Source organism: Tyto alba, unplaced genomic scaffold, assembly GCF_018691265.1.
Source record: "Tyto alba isolate M040663 unplaced genomic scaffold, T.alba_DEE_v4.0 Super-Scaffold_14, whole genome shotgun sequence".
NCBI lineage: Eukaryota > Metazoa > Chordata > Aves > Strigiformes > Tytonidae > Tyto > Tyto alba.
This window is the reverse complement of record NW_024881276.1, coordinates 20,997,776-21,013,925: the sequence shown is the minus strand read 5'-3', so window position 1 is coordinate 21,013,925 and position 16,150 is coordinate 20,997,776.

Below are 16,150 nucleotides of genomic sequence, written 5' to 3'. Positions count from 1 at the left end.
AAACCCATTCCTACCAAGGCAGAGAAGTAATATGAAGGTTTGTTGTAGGAAGATAGCTGTGAGATTGTGCACTTGCAGGGTCTGCTCTGGCTTGGGTGCTGAGGAAATGTGACCTCAACAGTTTGCCCATGTTATCTACCAAACAGGCTGCAAAAGGAACTACTGCTAGGAGGACCAGTGTGGAGAAGAGGAAGGTATATATCATACAGCTGCCATGCCATAAATCATCTCAAAGGAATTTGAGAGTCATTCCAGTGCATTTAGCTGGGGATTTTTTTTGGTCATTGGTGCAAGATTTGGAGGGAACTGGGGGGAGGTAGCCTGCATGTGAGGAGTAGATTATATGGTCTCTCAGGGGCTGGAGAGGCTCTGGGAAAGAGCCTTGCCTAAGGCAAGGACCCAAGTTTGCCAAGTTTTACTGGTGCCTCAGAGCCACATGTGGGACTATGAGAGAATATCTTTGGTAAAATCCCTTTCAGCTGTCAGATCTTGTTCCAGCAGGAGGGAGAAGTTGAGAAGAAAACTGGTGGTTTTGAAAAAAAAATCTTAAGAAAATAATAAACTAGATTCTCATGAGAGATATAAAGTCATCATTCAGTGCTTGCTGATAAGACTCAGGGCTGAGGAAGAGCCTGAGAAGTGCCTTGAAATCCAGAGAAGGAGATGCTTTAGTGGGCGAAAGAGAAGCCATGTATTTTCCCTTTCATTTTCATCACACGTTAGGGACCAACCATACCAGTCTGGAGGCAGTGATAAGGAAAGGGAGCTCACTCAAACCTCTTTATATGTTTCAAAGATAAAGATCTCTTATCATGAAGGTGTCAATAGTGATGGAGAGCCACTTTCCTGGGCTGCTTTGCAGGTGATTGATGCTTCCTTTCTAGCCCTGGAGTTATGGTTGGTAGAAATTCTTCACCCTTGGCCCTTTCTTGTTTCTCTGTAAGCCACTACTGAAGTTTCAGGAAATCATATACTTCCCAGGAACATACTTTTCTCCAAGGCGATATAGCAGTGTATAGCATATCTGCCAGAAAGGGAAATCTCTCTCCCATAATCTGAACTCTACTGTATGTTTCTGAGGAGCCAACAGACAAGGAAAAAAGTCCAGTTGTTAAATAAATAACGATGAAAACAAGCTCAAAAAAGAGTAAGGTCTGTGTGAGGGTAGGACACAAAAAATAAAATAAAATAAAAAGAAGCCTCATTTGACTGGTAGGTAGGCAATGATGAGTGTGCTCATCTCATAATTATTATGCAACTAAGCAGGAGGTACATCAGTAAGGACGTTGTTAGGGCTAAAAATCTTGTCTTGCATGTTTGGATATATGCACACCACAGTTTGGATGCTCATATGGACAATCACTTGAAGAGAAAACACAATCTGCTATAATGCCTATCTGCTAGACAAAATGTACATGATTAGTTCCATATGGCTTTTCTTTCTGAAACAGTAGAGCTCCAAAGTGAGGAAAGATTTCAAACAGAGGTGATGATGTATTTCAAAATACCAGTTCAATAATGCACTTATGGGGGAAATTTGCCTTCAGTGGGATTTAAACGCACATTTGTGTGCTTTGCTGAATAGAGATGTCCTTAAACATCTGCTTGCAGACATCTATATACTAAGACATGATCTTCTTTGGGTGGGCTTTGAATCAACTCCCAAGTGATTTGCTGAATGAGGCTTCAATAGAAAATGTCTGCAGTCTATAGAAAAACAGTATCTGTTTTCTAATGTAACATTTTCCTTTACTGCTGAGCTGCATTATCAAGTAGAGAAGTACTAATGCTATTCCTCCTCACACAGTCACATTTAGAAGATAGATACACTACTTAATGGAAGGAGGTACCTCGTGTTATATGTGCCCAGCCTTAGAGTTGCAGAGAAGAGAGTCCTTCAGTGAACAAATCAGAAAATCCAGATGTTGCACTGCATTTTAACGTAACCCACCACTGATGACTTTCAAACAGCCCCTGACCTTTAGTTCTAGCTTTGAAAAACTTCTGGATGAGCTTTTCTTTCTCCACACACCATACAAGGGAAATGATGCAGGCTAGTCTCCCAATTTAGATGTCTTAATTAGTTGTCTAAATTTAAGTGCTGTTAGTAAGCAACATGAATAACGTCTTTCAGACAGAATATTTCAGGAGAGATGGGCACTAAAATCAGTATTTGTCATAAATGCAAGAAAGAAAAAAAAAAAAAAAGCAGTGTGTCCAGCATGGCTGTTTGCTTTCAACAGTCGAGAGCACTTTATCAGGCAGTCAGCAATGGGCTGTAGGCGTTGCAATGTACAGCAGGCGGCATCTGCTGCCAGCACCCGCCCTGCTGTGCCATCTGCAAGGGTGACTTGGTGGGGTGACAGTCACTCTCCATGGAAGACAGGAAAATCAGGCATCCAAGTGGGAATGTATGAAAGGTAAGTTGCTGAGCAGGGGAGTTTTAATCAGAAACACCAAGGGAGCTGAAACCTTGACTTTGATGTTTCCTCAGGGAAACAGAGATTCAGAGCCCTGAAGGCACTGTCTGCCCTGTCTCCCCTGCTCTCTTCCATAGCCAGGGGGTTATGAAACATGCCCAGGAGGTGAGAGCTAAATCCCAAACCAGCATCACCCTTGCTGACATTTGAACCAATGGATCTGCATTACAGGAAAATATGTTAGCTGCCAGCTTGTGGGGCATTCTGTACAGAGGTGATCCTCACCTTTCTTACAGAGCTCAGACTGCTCTGTAGTCAAACGTGCTGAATTTGTAAGAGCAGAAGGCAAGGGTCCCCATGGGGGAGTGGATCAGTAGCCTTGGTTGTAGGTGCTTTGCCTGGGGATGGGTGCTCTGTGGTTCCTCAGGCTACTAAGAGAATTGAAACACAGCGCTCATAAAACAGAAAAATGCTCTAGACTACGGGCCAAGGTCCTGCCCTCAGGAAACACACAGTCCACTGAGCTCCAGGTCATGGCTGCTCTCTGCTGGTGCCGCAGTCCTTCCTTTCTCAGATGTACAATGCCCCAAAAATAATGGAGACCATTCCCACCCCAAATATGCAGTGCCCGATGTTTAGGGCATTTTTCTAAGCTCAGGGAGGTGGAGACTCAGACTTTCACGGGATCAGAAGAGCCTAGGACACAGGTTTTATGTTTCCTGGAGCAGTGCTCTAGGTTATCGGACAGAAGTAGGGCATCATGTTTTGTGATAATGTCATCTTAACTGAACGCCAGGATAGTTCAGTCTTGTGAAATGAATTCGGAACAGCAAGTCAGGCCCCAAACAGCCTCACAAATTAAGCATAAATCTAACCGGTCAGCTCAGCCAAGCCAAGGCCCTGTATGACATGCCCGTTGACACTGCAGTAGGCTCTCAGGGAAGATTTTCTCAGGGGATGTAGGTGTCCCATGTGTGCAAAACAAGGGAGGCATCCTTTCTCTCAGCTAGTCACAGCAGGGTAGGTCAAGATCTTTTCTTGATTCATTCCCCCCTGAGAGCTTTGCAGGCTGGGCCTCCTCCACACCAACATGATTGCTAGTAGCACAGACTGCACGTGAAGTCCTAGCTGAATGCAGGTTTGTTTAGGAACCTCTATTTCATATACAGAAATGAGTGGCTCGTAAGAAGAAGTTGAACTGCTGTCACTTTTCCTCTCCCTCAGGCAGAGAAGGGAACTTCATGCCAGCTTTCTGCATGCCAGCAGACACCTCCAGCCCTTGAACAGGGCTTTTCACAATGTACATTTTGGATATAGACTCTTAAATTCTGTCTAAGTGCCACTTTGCGCGCATAAATCTCTTTTTGGAGTTGCGAATTAATCCATAAGCCTCACTTTGTCATCTGCAAAATGGAGAATTTCCTTACCTGACAAGAAAAGTGAGAGGATAAATATTTCAGAGACTATGAAGTACTCAGACAGCTCTCAGTGCGGGTGACAAAAGTACCTTGGCTAGACAGGAAACCGCTGCTTTAAAATCCCCAGAAGAACAGCACAGAATAGAGATGAGATATAGCAACGTGGGAGGCAATTGCAGCAGTCTGTGTGATAGATGGCATCATTCACAGCAAGGCAAAATGGATCTGTGTGTAGACTTTCATCCCTAGTATGCTCTCTTCACTCCTGGCATGCACTTCATCTGCTCACTATGCCATGAAATAATGCTGTTCACCTGCCTGCTTTTTAATTAGTGTTTGTTACATCAAGTCCCACAGAAAGAGAATTGGGAAGAGGAGTCGTACTGTAGTTGGACTGCTTATTGTTTCGACGTTATGGGACAATCTGCAACTCCAGCAGGGACCTAGCCTCGGAGCTGTTTTCTACAGAAAGGCAGAAACAGAATATTTAAGGGGAAATGGACGTATCTGACTAAATATTTACCACACACAGATCTCGGAACGCTTTCTCCTCAGTCAGGGCATCACTTGGCCATCAGCTCAGGCCAGTGGAAATCCGGCTCCGGCCCATTTAGCTGCTGTTTCCAGGCTTGCTCCACGAGAGGGCAACACAGCAACATCCATCGCACTTCCTTAATTAAAAAAGGACCAGGCTCATGAACTGAGAATTTCGCTCTAAAATATATGCATAGTATTTATAGAAAGAGCATTTACTCTTTTAAAGTGTTGCTATTTTGCTTATAGCAGTAACATATAATCAGTATGCATTAAATTTCTTTCATGTCACAGAAGTTAATATGACCCTCTGCTGCTATCCAATCTAGGACAACTAAACATCGGAAGAAAAATTAGATTTTTTTCGTATCTCAGACACTCTATAAGGCAACCAAACTGGAGGCTCAGTGCTACAAGTCATCCTCAGGGGGTAACACATTTATCAGTCATTTTAATGGGATTAACATTACGAATAAAATTCTATAGGTTCATGTCCTTACTTTCATTGGCCCTTATGCAATTAAATACCTTATTTTGTTTCTTGCCCTCTGGTCTGTAACCTCCCTCGTTTAGCTGACAAATTTCTGTATTGCCTTCTAACCTGGCTGAGCCGAATAAGCTTTTTGAAAGTGCCACTGACAGCAAATCACTGCTCCTACTGCAGTCTATAAAAGGTTTATATTCCACTCGACTGGAAACTGCTAACCATATGCTAAACATTTTTGATAATGCCAGCCAGAAATGTTTTTTTTCCACATATTTCATATTCTGTCTTAAATTCCAAAAGGCCACACATATTTTGCAGCTGTCTTATCAGATGCAGTTGAAATATTTTTTTTTTCTGAGTGATTCAGTTCTAAACGAGTGATTTGTCTTCGCTTTGCGTTACACAGAAGTTACTTGCCAGCTCCAGGCTCTGGTAGTTATTTGCAGTGTCACCAGCTATTAGAAAGGAGAACACAGAGTCGTTAACCAGATCTTGACAGGTAAATGAAAGACAAACCACATCAGAAATGCTATGACTAACGCTGTTGGAAGGAGAAAACACACTCTTACAAGAAACTGCTTAAAATGAATAAGTAAGTAAGGTGAGATAAAGGACGGTGCAGGCTCTGACTGCACTATTTGCAGCAGGACGAACAGCAGACGATGAGGACAGGAAGGCAGGGAGGGCGTTGCAGGGGTGCAGCACCGACTCCTCAGGAGCAAACCACCTGGCCGGCCTGCAGCCCAGCGCGCTGGTGTGGGCCGGCGGCAGCAACAGGGACCGGGCTGTGGGTTGCGCCAGGCCCACCGCCGCAAAAGGGTCAGCATCTTTGGCATGGCATAGATATTAACGTGTGTGCTGGCCCTACGGATCATGCTATTTAATCGCTGCAAACCATCAGGCAGCTCTGTGGAACGGAGGAAGTGCCTGGTTTGGTTAGTCACCCTTGGCGACATTGCTGCTCACGCACGTGCTCCCCTGCACACGCGGCGTTAGGCACGCACTAAGCTGTCATCGTTTGTGAGGGTGTGCCGCCGCCCTCCCAGGGCAGGAGTGAAGATGGTGGAAAAGAGAGTCACTTATGCCACAGAGGCTGTGGCGGTGCAGGGGGGGCAAATCTCAGCAGGTTGGAGAGAAACTGCAGTCGGAGAATTGCCTGGATGAAGCAGGTACTTCTGTATCGATGAGGACAGATCAGTCTCTAACGATCCCGTGCCCTGCCATGAGAAGTGGCTATTGCTGCCATCGTGAAAAATTAATTTACTCTCATTTTCATTTTATCTTTCATTTGGCACCACTGATGGTCAGGAAGCACTGTTACCTCTGCACCTTTGCCCACAGCTTTGCTACCGGCCAGAGAGGCACTGTATGCTCACAGTGAAGTCTGAGGTGGTACCTTTCCCCACAAGGTGTATTTGACAGAGTTCTTTAATAAGTCTGTACTTTCCAAATTTACTTCAGGAAAGACACCGGGAAGCTCTGCTCAGAAAAAGGTGCGGTGGGAGCGGCACAGCATGAAGCTGGATACACCCCAGGGCGGGGGGCACAGAGTGGCTGCCTCTGGCTGCACCCACTGAACTCACATGTCACTGACAGGGCAAACGGAGAGAAAATATTTCTGATAAGAATGCTCAGGAGATTAAAGCGCAAATAAAAATAGTGGTGGATCAGGACTGTGCCCAGGAATGCCAAAGAAGCAAAGGGCACACTGGGGCCGAGATGGGGGGCTGCTGCCCTCCTGCCTGCCCACGTGGAGGAGGCAGAAGGCAACAGGCAGCACCAAAAGGAGGATCCTGCTGGTTATGGGGTTCAAACCATTCCCCGAGCCAGGGCTGGGGGGCCTTGGCCTCTGCAGCCCCTGCCCAGGGCCAGCTCCGGTGGGGAAAGCCAGTGAGGAAGAGCATCGAGGCATCTGCCCCGGGCTGGGCGCAGGTCCTGCTGCCCCAGCTTCACCCGCTGGGCCCCAGCTCTGCCCCGAGCTGCCCCATACCCCCGGCTGTGCCTGGTGGTCCCCGGTCACTGTCCCCATCCTGGGTCTGCCCCAGGGCTGCCCTGCTGCCAGGACAGCCTAAAGATCCCTACAACCCTTTATAGGTTCATTCTTTTTCATTAAAATAGTGGCCTTCTCCAGACTCCTTTTTACCAACTTTCCACTGTACTTCAGCAATAGCAAACCACCAGCTGGAAAATTTCCTTTCCATCAATAAGGTTTGCTTAATGGAAAAGGACTTTACTATTGGGGAAAGCAGTTTTTCCAACCCACAGAACCAAATGCCAGCCAGCAACAAAAAAGAGAAAAGGGGGAAAAAATCCCAGAAGCTATAAAAAGCTCTATAACTTTTTAAATGTGAAGCTTTACTTGTGTTATATATTTGACCATAAATTTCAATAGGCTTTTAAGCAAAAATAAACATGAGTAGATTTTAAAGAAATTTTATCTGAGAGACACATATGTAAATAGAGCTACATCATTTTTATTAGAGCATCATAAAGAAGAAAATATAGATTTAGTGTGACATGCAGTAGGTAACCAATTCATAAATCTCCAGTTAAATTTGAACACTGTGAGGGATGTGCACATGTAAAGGTTGGACTCTGGATAATACCCACTATTTAACTGGGTAAAAAAAGAAGAGTGGTGAAGCCTGAAGAGTTTTGTCAGCTCAGCCACTTTCAAAGTTACATCCCACCCATGCACAGTCCCATGCTCATGGGAGAAGCTGCTGTGCAAAGCCATTCAAACATGCTGGTCACAAAATATAACCAAACAGGATCAGCTTCTGATTGAAGAAGTAGATAAGATTAAAACAAAGACAATATGAAACGTTAATCCAAATGATTAACTTTATAGGATAGGGCTGGTTCTGCCTTGTGGCAGGGGACAGGAGCAGATGACTTCTCCAGCCTCTTCCAGGCCTGTACTCACAGCAGCAACCTGTGTGGATGATGTTATTCAAAGTTTGCATCTTTCCTGGTTTTAGCTTAATTATTTTACCTTGTAGCTAAAATATACTTATTTTAAAAGCTAGCTTTCAAGGTGCCTCTTCCTGCTACCTGGTTAAGTAAATGTTCTTAATAGGTAAACAAAAACAAAGAGGTTCATATTTTTATCTCTTATTTGATTATCACCTTTGCTATGAGATTTGCAATGACTATTCTACAGCATTCAGATGAATGACATGTTACAGAACTGGGGCATCAGCCACTACTAATAATCACAGTTTCATTCTTTATATTGTAAATAATTTAACTAGCTGAATCATCCTAATATTAGGGAAATTTGCAAACCATTTAGAGCTTTTGCAATCAAGTTCACAACAATTTCCTTTCTCCACAACCATAACTGTTTCCCTGAGTACCTGCATACTTATTTCTTGCTTGGGATGTTTACCTATTACATGGGGAAGGTCAGTAATTTCAGCTGAGACAGATTGGCAGAGTTAAACTCAATGGGAGCCTGACCCCAGGTTCCATAACCAATAGATTATATAATAGATGTTTATTACTTTTCAGAAAGAATGACAAAACTAAACATTAGCAGACAGATTGACTTTCCTGTGGGGTCATTGTTCATTAAATTTCCCACTGCTTTTACAATCTGAACCACTACAGTCATTTAGGTTTTAGCTCAAGTCCTTAAAGCAAGAAGATTGTTTCTTTATTACCTTGCAACCATTCTTCATTTTAATGGCATTTTTCAAGCTTTCATCTCAAAACTGGCAAACACTATAAAGAAAAAAGAAAACTGTGTCTTCTACAGCTTAAACACAAACAAACCCAGTTGCTTCCATCCTTCTAGTTTAAAATCTGACCAGCACTGATTTGTGCCAGGCAGGTAATTAGGTGCTTAGTGGACACAGCTGGGTAAGGATGAAAACCTCCTTCACAGAACTTGATGGTAGACTCACAGCAATTATCTATGAAGTTCTTGCTCTGTAAAGCAGCAGGCTGTTGGGGAGGCTGGAGGAAAGTGTGTACTCGCCGTGTTGTGGCAGGCTGAGGAACCAGGACTGGGAGCTGGGGATGGGTGGGTGAATGAGGAGGACATACCAGAGTGGGGTTTTGCCACTGGGAGTGTGCACTCGTGCCCTGAGCCAATCACAGTGCTATACCTGGACCAGAAACTAGTGGCTTTGACAACCCTGACATCTTCTGTCTTCTCCTTTCCTCCTCCAAAAGTAAATATATGGCCTTTGAACAGATACCGTTACAGAATATCATCCAGGGACATTACAGAGGACTGTTGTGGGAAAGGGGACACCCAGAGAACAGTAAGAAACTGTGGAGAAACTCCCTGCAAGAGATCCCATCCACCAAAGAAGGAAGATGTTTTTTATTTCTTATTAGGTAGATATGCAATAACATTTATAACCTTGAAACAAAAATAATTTACAAAAGGATTTAATACCCATCTTAATCACATTCCATATCTACGGATTTAAATAGCTACAAAGACAGTATTTTATGGGCCCTTCTTTAAGGTCACAGGATATTTAAAAATATAAGGGCCACAATATCAAACGTTTGAAGAGTGGTCAGAATAAGAAAACCCTCTTACCTTACATCACTGATTTCCCAAGGAAAACACCTTTTCTGCACATACTACATGATTTACGGTAATCTAGTTCGCTCATTTTCTGATAACACAAGGCTCAGGTCATAGATTTTATATCGTTTGATGGAAGTTTGAGCAAAACTGTTTAATGCTTGCCTCCTTCTAATAGATCATGATCCTTTAACTTTTGTTTCCTGTCACTGACTGACTGTGGAGCAATACAACCTGACCGCCTGCCTTCCTACCCACTCCAAAAATGAAAAGGTGATAAAAGCAATAAAGATAGGAAGAGGCAAACATCTGTTGAATCAGTGTTCTGTGACCTGAAGATGTTTCTTTGAGCTCTTAACCCAGCAGACTATAACAGCTAAAGATGCCTAAAACAAGAAGCACTTGGGAGAACTTTGCAGCTGAGCAACAGCGGGAGAAGGAGGATGTGCAACATCTTAGGCTGTTCCTGACACTACAAGCTCCAATTGTTTTTCTTTTCTAAATCCAGATTTATTGTTTGGGGCCATCACAAAAATGTTTTTTGTTTTTCCACTATGAAGCAGATGGCATAAATGTGCCCTGCAATTTTATTGCTATGTTACAATTTCATCGTGTCATGCTCAAACCAATAGGTTCATTCAGTCTACAATAAAACTTTCATTCTGCTGTGCTGCCTATGGATGCATTGAATAAAATGGCAGTTTAAAAAGTTTCAAGTTGCTAAATCAATATTTCATTATTTGTCTCATATTGGTTTTATTAGCGACAGAAACAAAGCTCAACAACATATAAAAGCTTGAAATGGTACTTGGAAAGATGTAATGAGAATGGACTTGTGCACAACTGCTGCTTTTTTAATCTTTTCATTTCTTAATACAGGCTAATACATCTTTTCTGACATGATAAGATTAGACAAAATTGCTCAACTTTGTTCTTTGTAAGGCTAGTCAAACTACCAGCTGAAATAATCTTTCTCAAGGTTATACACGAGTGAAAGAAAACTTCTGTTATAAATTTACCTTGACATAGGCTAGAATAAAAAAGAAAGCCTAATCTGTGAAGAGGTGTTCTGAAGGGTGTTCAGTTCAAGAGGAACATGACTAAAGGGAAAATATCTGAAATATAGCAAGATTTTACTCTCCACAGTTTTTTATCAATGCTTTTCAACCACAGTAAGAGTCAACCGTTCAACACATTTAATCATTTAAGGCCAGAGGCGGGTACAGGAACTTGCTGCTCTAACCTCAGAGGTATTCTTATACTCAAGGTAGCATGGAGGTGATACCTGAATACATAAACACATGTAGAAATCCAACTTCAACCACTCTGTTGATTTCTTAAGGTGAAATACAGCAGGTCAAACTCTGTTGCTGTTACAGACAGAGCCTTAAGAAGGAAATGGCAAGGAGACATGTTGATAACAGAAATTATTTTTTTCTACCAGAAAAATATTGCAAATATCTTGGCTTTATCTACTTGCCCTGTAGAGATAACCTTATACAGACCACCAAAGGAGCAGAGAGGTGATTTAAAAAAACCTAAGGAATGCAAACACCTATCAGGTTAGACAATCATTGTAGGGTTGCTGAGATAACTGCAGCATTCCTGCACGCCTCCCTCCCTGCTGCCTCGATGCACACCAGCGAGCCTCATATTAACCCTCTCTGGAGGCTGACTCTTTCACACAGATACCACCTGTGCCTGCACTGGCTGATCCAGTTTAGTGGAGGACCGGTACCTCTAGTTGCCCTTAAGGATGGTTGGTACTGTGTGACTGGTCCAATACCCCCATTCTGATGATCTCCCCATTGTGGATTTGCTGGTTATCTTGATATCAGCCAGAGCATGAAGGCAGGCCAAGTCAAATCAGGGAAGACTTCATTAACTAGATCCACATATAGAAAATAAAGTTAGAAAGATATCACAGATACATGTACATAAACAAAATCAAGGGATCTGGAGGACTTCTAACACTCCTATACTCTTACTAGTGCAATTGCTTCAATTGACCTGTCCTCTTCATTTTCTTTTTCTCTCTTCCATTTTTTTTACTAAGAAAAATACTAGACCATTATTTAATTGTATTGCTTTCTTTAGATTTGGCATTAAAAGAGACCTTTTAACATTTCTGAGTGCCCTTCCAATAATTAGACTTGCAAAACTCACCCTGTAGGATTCTATTAAAATTAATTAACTCACCTGCCAGAGGTTTAAATAACAAAGTGAAGAAAACAATTTGTATCAGGCACTGGACAGTGATGGCAGGAACATTTCAAAAGCACATGCACGTAATTTCTTTATAGTCTCTTCAAAGCCTTGTAAAAAAATGTAGCTTTTATATGCCCTCAAGAAATTAAAATTAAAGCCACACGAGTCAGAGAGAGAGAGGCAATTCCATGGACCTGAAAAGCTTTTGATGCTCACCCAACCTCCTTTTCAGCATAAATCCAGCGAAGATGTTACTACTTGTAGTTGCAGAGGAATGGCACAAGGAAAGAAGTGATCTCTCAAGTAGAGAGGACCATGGCAGTTTAGGGGTTTGTAAAGCAGAATGGCTACCTCAGGCCAATGGGCAGTTGGCACAGGTCTCACAGCCCTGCAGATATTTGTTTGTGTGGCGGGGTTTTTGGTAGCAGGGGAAGGGGCTATAGCAGTGGCCCCTGTGAGAAGCTTCTTGAAAGCTGTGCTGGCTCCAAGATGGACCTGCCTCTGGCCAGGGCCGAGCCAATTAGCAACGGTGGCTGCGCCTCTGTGATAACGTATTTAAGAAGGGGAACCTGAGAGGGGCTTGAGACTTGTGAGGAAGAGTTGGGGGAAGGACACTTATGTGAACACCCAGGTCAATGGCAGGAAGGAGAAGGAAGGGGGAGGTGTGCTGGAACAGAGACCCCTGTATCCCGTGGTGAGACGGCAGGGCCACCCCCCACCACCCATGGAGGTCCACAGCAGAGCAGAGGCCGACCTGAAGCCTGTGGAGGAGCCCACACCACAGCAGGTGTCTGCGCTTAAAGGAAGCCGGGACTCTGAGGGGAGAAGCGGCCCCCACTGTTGTGGTTCGGCGCTGGGAGGGCTGTAACACGCGGGGGTGACCCACGCAGGAGCAGCAGGGGAATGGCTGCAGCCTGTGGGGAGGACTCACGCCAGAGACAAGGTTCGTGGAGGACTGTCTGCAGTGAGAGGGCAGCCACATGGAGCAGGGGAGGAGTGTGCGGTGTTCACCCCACCTCCTGAGAAGGAAGGAGCGGCGAGCTGACTGTAACCCCCAACCCCTGACCCCTGTGCTGCTGGGGGAGAAGGGAGAGAGATCAGGAGCTGAGCTGAGCCCGGGAAGAAGGGAGATGTGGGGGGAAGTGTTTTTAGATGTGGCAGCACTTCTCACTGTCCCACCTTGTCTGTTAAGTCCTTGTTAGTGTTTGAATTAAAGTGATGGGGTTTTTTTCTTCCCCTAAAGAGTCTGCCTTTTTCTTGTGACTGTAATGGGTGAGTCACCCCTCCCCGCCCTTATCTAGATTCCTGAGCCTTTTTGCATAATTTTCTCCTCTCACTCCTGAGGGGTAAGGGATGAGTGGATGGCTGTGTGGTGCTCAGTTGCCCTCTGGGCTTAAACAATGACAGTGTTTCACTTGTAGCTTGAGCAATTCTTTCCATATTAGCTTTGGTCATGCACAGCATGTTGCAATAGGCTGGTGTTTAAGCAAAAAAAGGTTTCCAAACAGTGGCCGTATCTGCTTCTCAGAGGCTTTACTTCATGGTCAAATGCAGTTAGCAGGCCAGGCAGAGTGGCTGCTACCATAGGGCATGTACCACAGCAGCCTGTGCTGCAGGGCCACGTCCCAGTGATGAGCTCTCCATCGCTGCTGGATGCTCTTCTTCAGAAGGGGGAAAGGATAGCACCTCTGCCATCTCTGTCACCCAGCAACATCTCCATCATGTCTGTGCTAAATGTTAGCCAGCCTCAGATCAACACAACAAGATGGTGGTTGTGATGGTGACATACTGTGTCATCAAAGCCCGAGGAGGCTATCATCTGAGAGAGCAGAGGGAATACCATGAGGAGGAGGGGGGAGAGCAGAGTAGCATCTTGCAGTGTCTCACCTGTGAAATCTTGTGGAAGAGGAATATTTGTTCTATTATCAAGACAATTATTTGTCATCATCACCAGCACTGAGGAGATGCCAGGTGAAAGGTCCACAGGCTATACCTGACTGTGAAGACCTGTGTCTGACAGCAAAATGAACTCTACAGGTCTTTACCCTTTGCAAGCCCTGGCATGGAAGAGCCTCTGAGAAAGGGCAGGCCAAAGGCAAGTGAATGTTTTGGTGACATGGGGTAGCACTACTCAACTGCCCGGGAGAGTATTTTGCATGTGTCTTGTCCCCAAAACAGGAGCCTGAGAGGGGCTTATATCTTTAATGTCACTCTTGGAGAAGAATTTTCAACAGTATGGCACAAAGTTTGGTGTAGGAAGTACTGGTGAAATGAGATGGGTTAGTCGGCTGCGTCAAGATAAACACATTTTTACTCAGCAATCTGGAAATCTCTGGACAAATGAGCAATGTTGGATGATCTTTTTTCAGCCAAGTTGCTAGGAGACATTGCTGTAGTCAGTCATATAACCACCAACTACTGCTGCTCAGGAATTTTTTTAATAGTCTTCTATACTGAAGAGTAATTCAGTGAAGCTAAAATTGCTCATGGGACCATGCCAGTTTTGACAAAAATAAGCACAAAAACCTGCACTGGCAAAGAATTTTCGGGTTCCAGATGGAATTTGTGATCCAAAAATTATAATGGGAAGGTTGGTGTCACCAGCATACAAAAAACCCAAGAGGAGTTGCTCAAACCCACACCCTGTGATATCCCTTAACAGAAAAATACTGGTCTGCTTTCCAGTAACCCATAAGAAGCTAATTAAGTAAATTAAGCCTATGGTAGGTAATTTAAATTCACTATACACAGAAATTTGCATATACTATTTCAAGGGGTTTTGAAGTTTGAAAAAGATGAAGACTGCTAACCTAGTCTAATGTGCAAAGTGGCCTAATGCCCTGCAAGGGGGGAAACCCAAGTTCAAATCCTTGCTCCAGGGATGTGGGTGAATGGCAAGGTCAGGGCAGCATGGGCTGGGGGTTTGCTGACAGCCCCAAGCCACAGAGTATTTTGGCACTGGTATCGTGATTCTGTGAACAGTCTTCAGGCTGTCAATTTTGTTTTGATGCAGAACAATAAATGTTGAAATCTGAAGGCATTGTGCAGGACAGAAAAGCTTTTTCTAAACAGTTATGCCAGTACGGGAGATGGTAGCATTTTCACAAAGCCGAGCTGCCTGTGTGGAAAGGCTGAAAGGTAATGAAAGTGGCAGCACAAGTAGGTAAGAAAAGGGAAACTGAGCTACAAGTAACACTTTATAAGGCTGAAAAAAATTCTCAAAGAGAACATAACAGTAGAAATTATTTCCGAAGCTACATGTCTTCTAAAGAATCTAAATGATAAGAATATCAGCTTTTATGCACTTTGATATAAGACCATGTAAACAATTTTAGGGGGGAACAGAACAAAGAGGTATCATTATTCAGGAGTGCTACTAAATAAAGTGCAAAAATCAGCAAGTTAAGAGAAAAAAAAAACCCAACCCAAACCAACCAAGCAAAACCAGAAATAGAAAAATGAAACATCTGGCTTTTTACCGTTACTACACATATGTGACTAAGCGTGCGCGGCTTGGGTAGCTTTGCCCAGCACGGGCTGCTGCGGGGCGCGGGGACGCTGCGCCGGGCAGAGCTGGCGGGGGCCTGGACGTGGGTGGGCACAGCGCCGGCCCCCGGGGACAGCGAGGGGCACGCAGGCATGAAAAGCGACGTTTTGTTCTCAGCTGCCCCCGCGTCGCCAATTTTTTGGTGCGCGCCCACACGCAGAGAGCAGAACCTAAGACGCTACAATATGTTTATTGTGGGTAAACCCCACAGAAGTGCCAGTGCACAACTGGCGGGGCTGTGCCCAGGGTCGGGATGCCGGCCCTTCTCCCAGCCCACCAGTCCCGCTGGGCCGGCAGCCGGATGGCCGATCCTGTGCCAATCCCTCTCTGAAGCAGTGCGACCGCCCAGGGCAGGAGAATCAGGCTTAGGTTTGGGGTCAGCACTTTTTTTTTTTTTTGTTTGTTTTCCCCCCGCATGAAAGGCAGCTATTTTCTTTTTAAAGTTGATATTTACCTTCAACCTCCCCCGCTTGTCAGCTGCTTTCACGGAGGAATTAGCTTACTGCCACCTACGCTACTAGCAAACGAATGCACAAGTGCGCCCAGCATTTATGATACTTCTACTGGCACTCAAAGTTGCAGGTGAGTTGGAAACCACCATTTCACATGGCTGTTGGATGGAAGAAATACATTTAGAGACCCCAACCGAATGTTCAGAAACACAAGGCCACAAGACGGCATGCAAGATGGAGATACTGAGGTATAAGTAACACTAGTGGGACACATAGCAGACATCAGTGTGGAACTTTTTGGTTTTATTTAAAACTCTGGTGAGGTGAGTATGAAAAATGTAGTCTGACCAACAATCATGCATGAGGTTTTCTTTCAGAGGGCAGACATATTTCATCTTCATCCACATAAAGGGAAAAACTGTGGTTACAATAGAACCATGAACAGAAAAGCAGACACTACAAAAATGAAAGAAGTAAAAAATAGCAGCAATTCTAGTACTAAATGGAAATAAATGACTCATGATAAGACAGTTTAGGG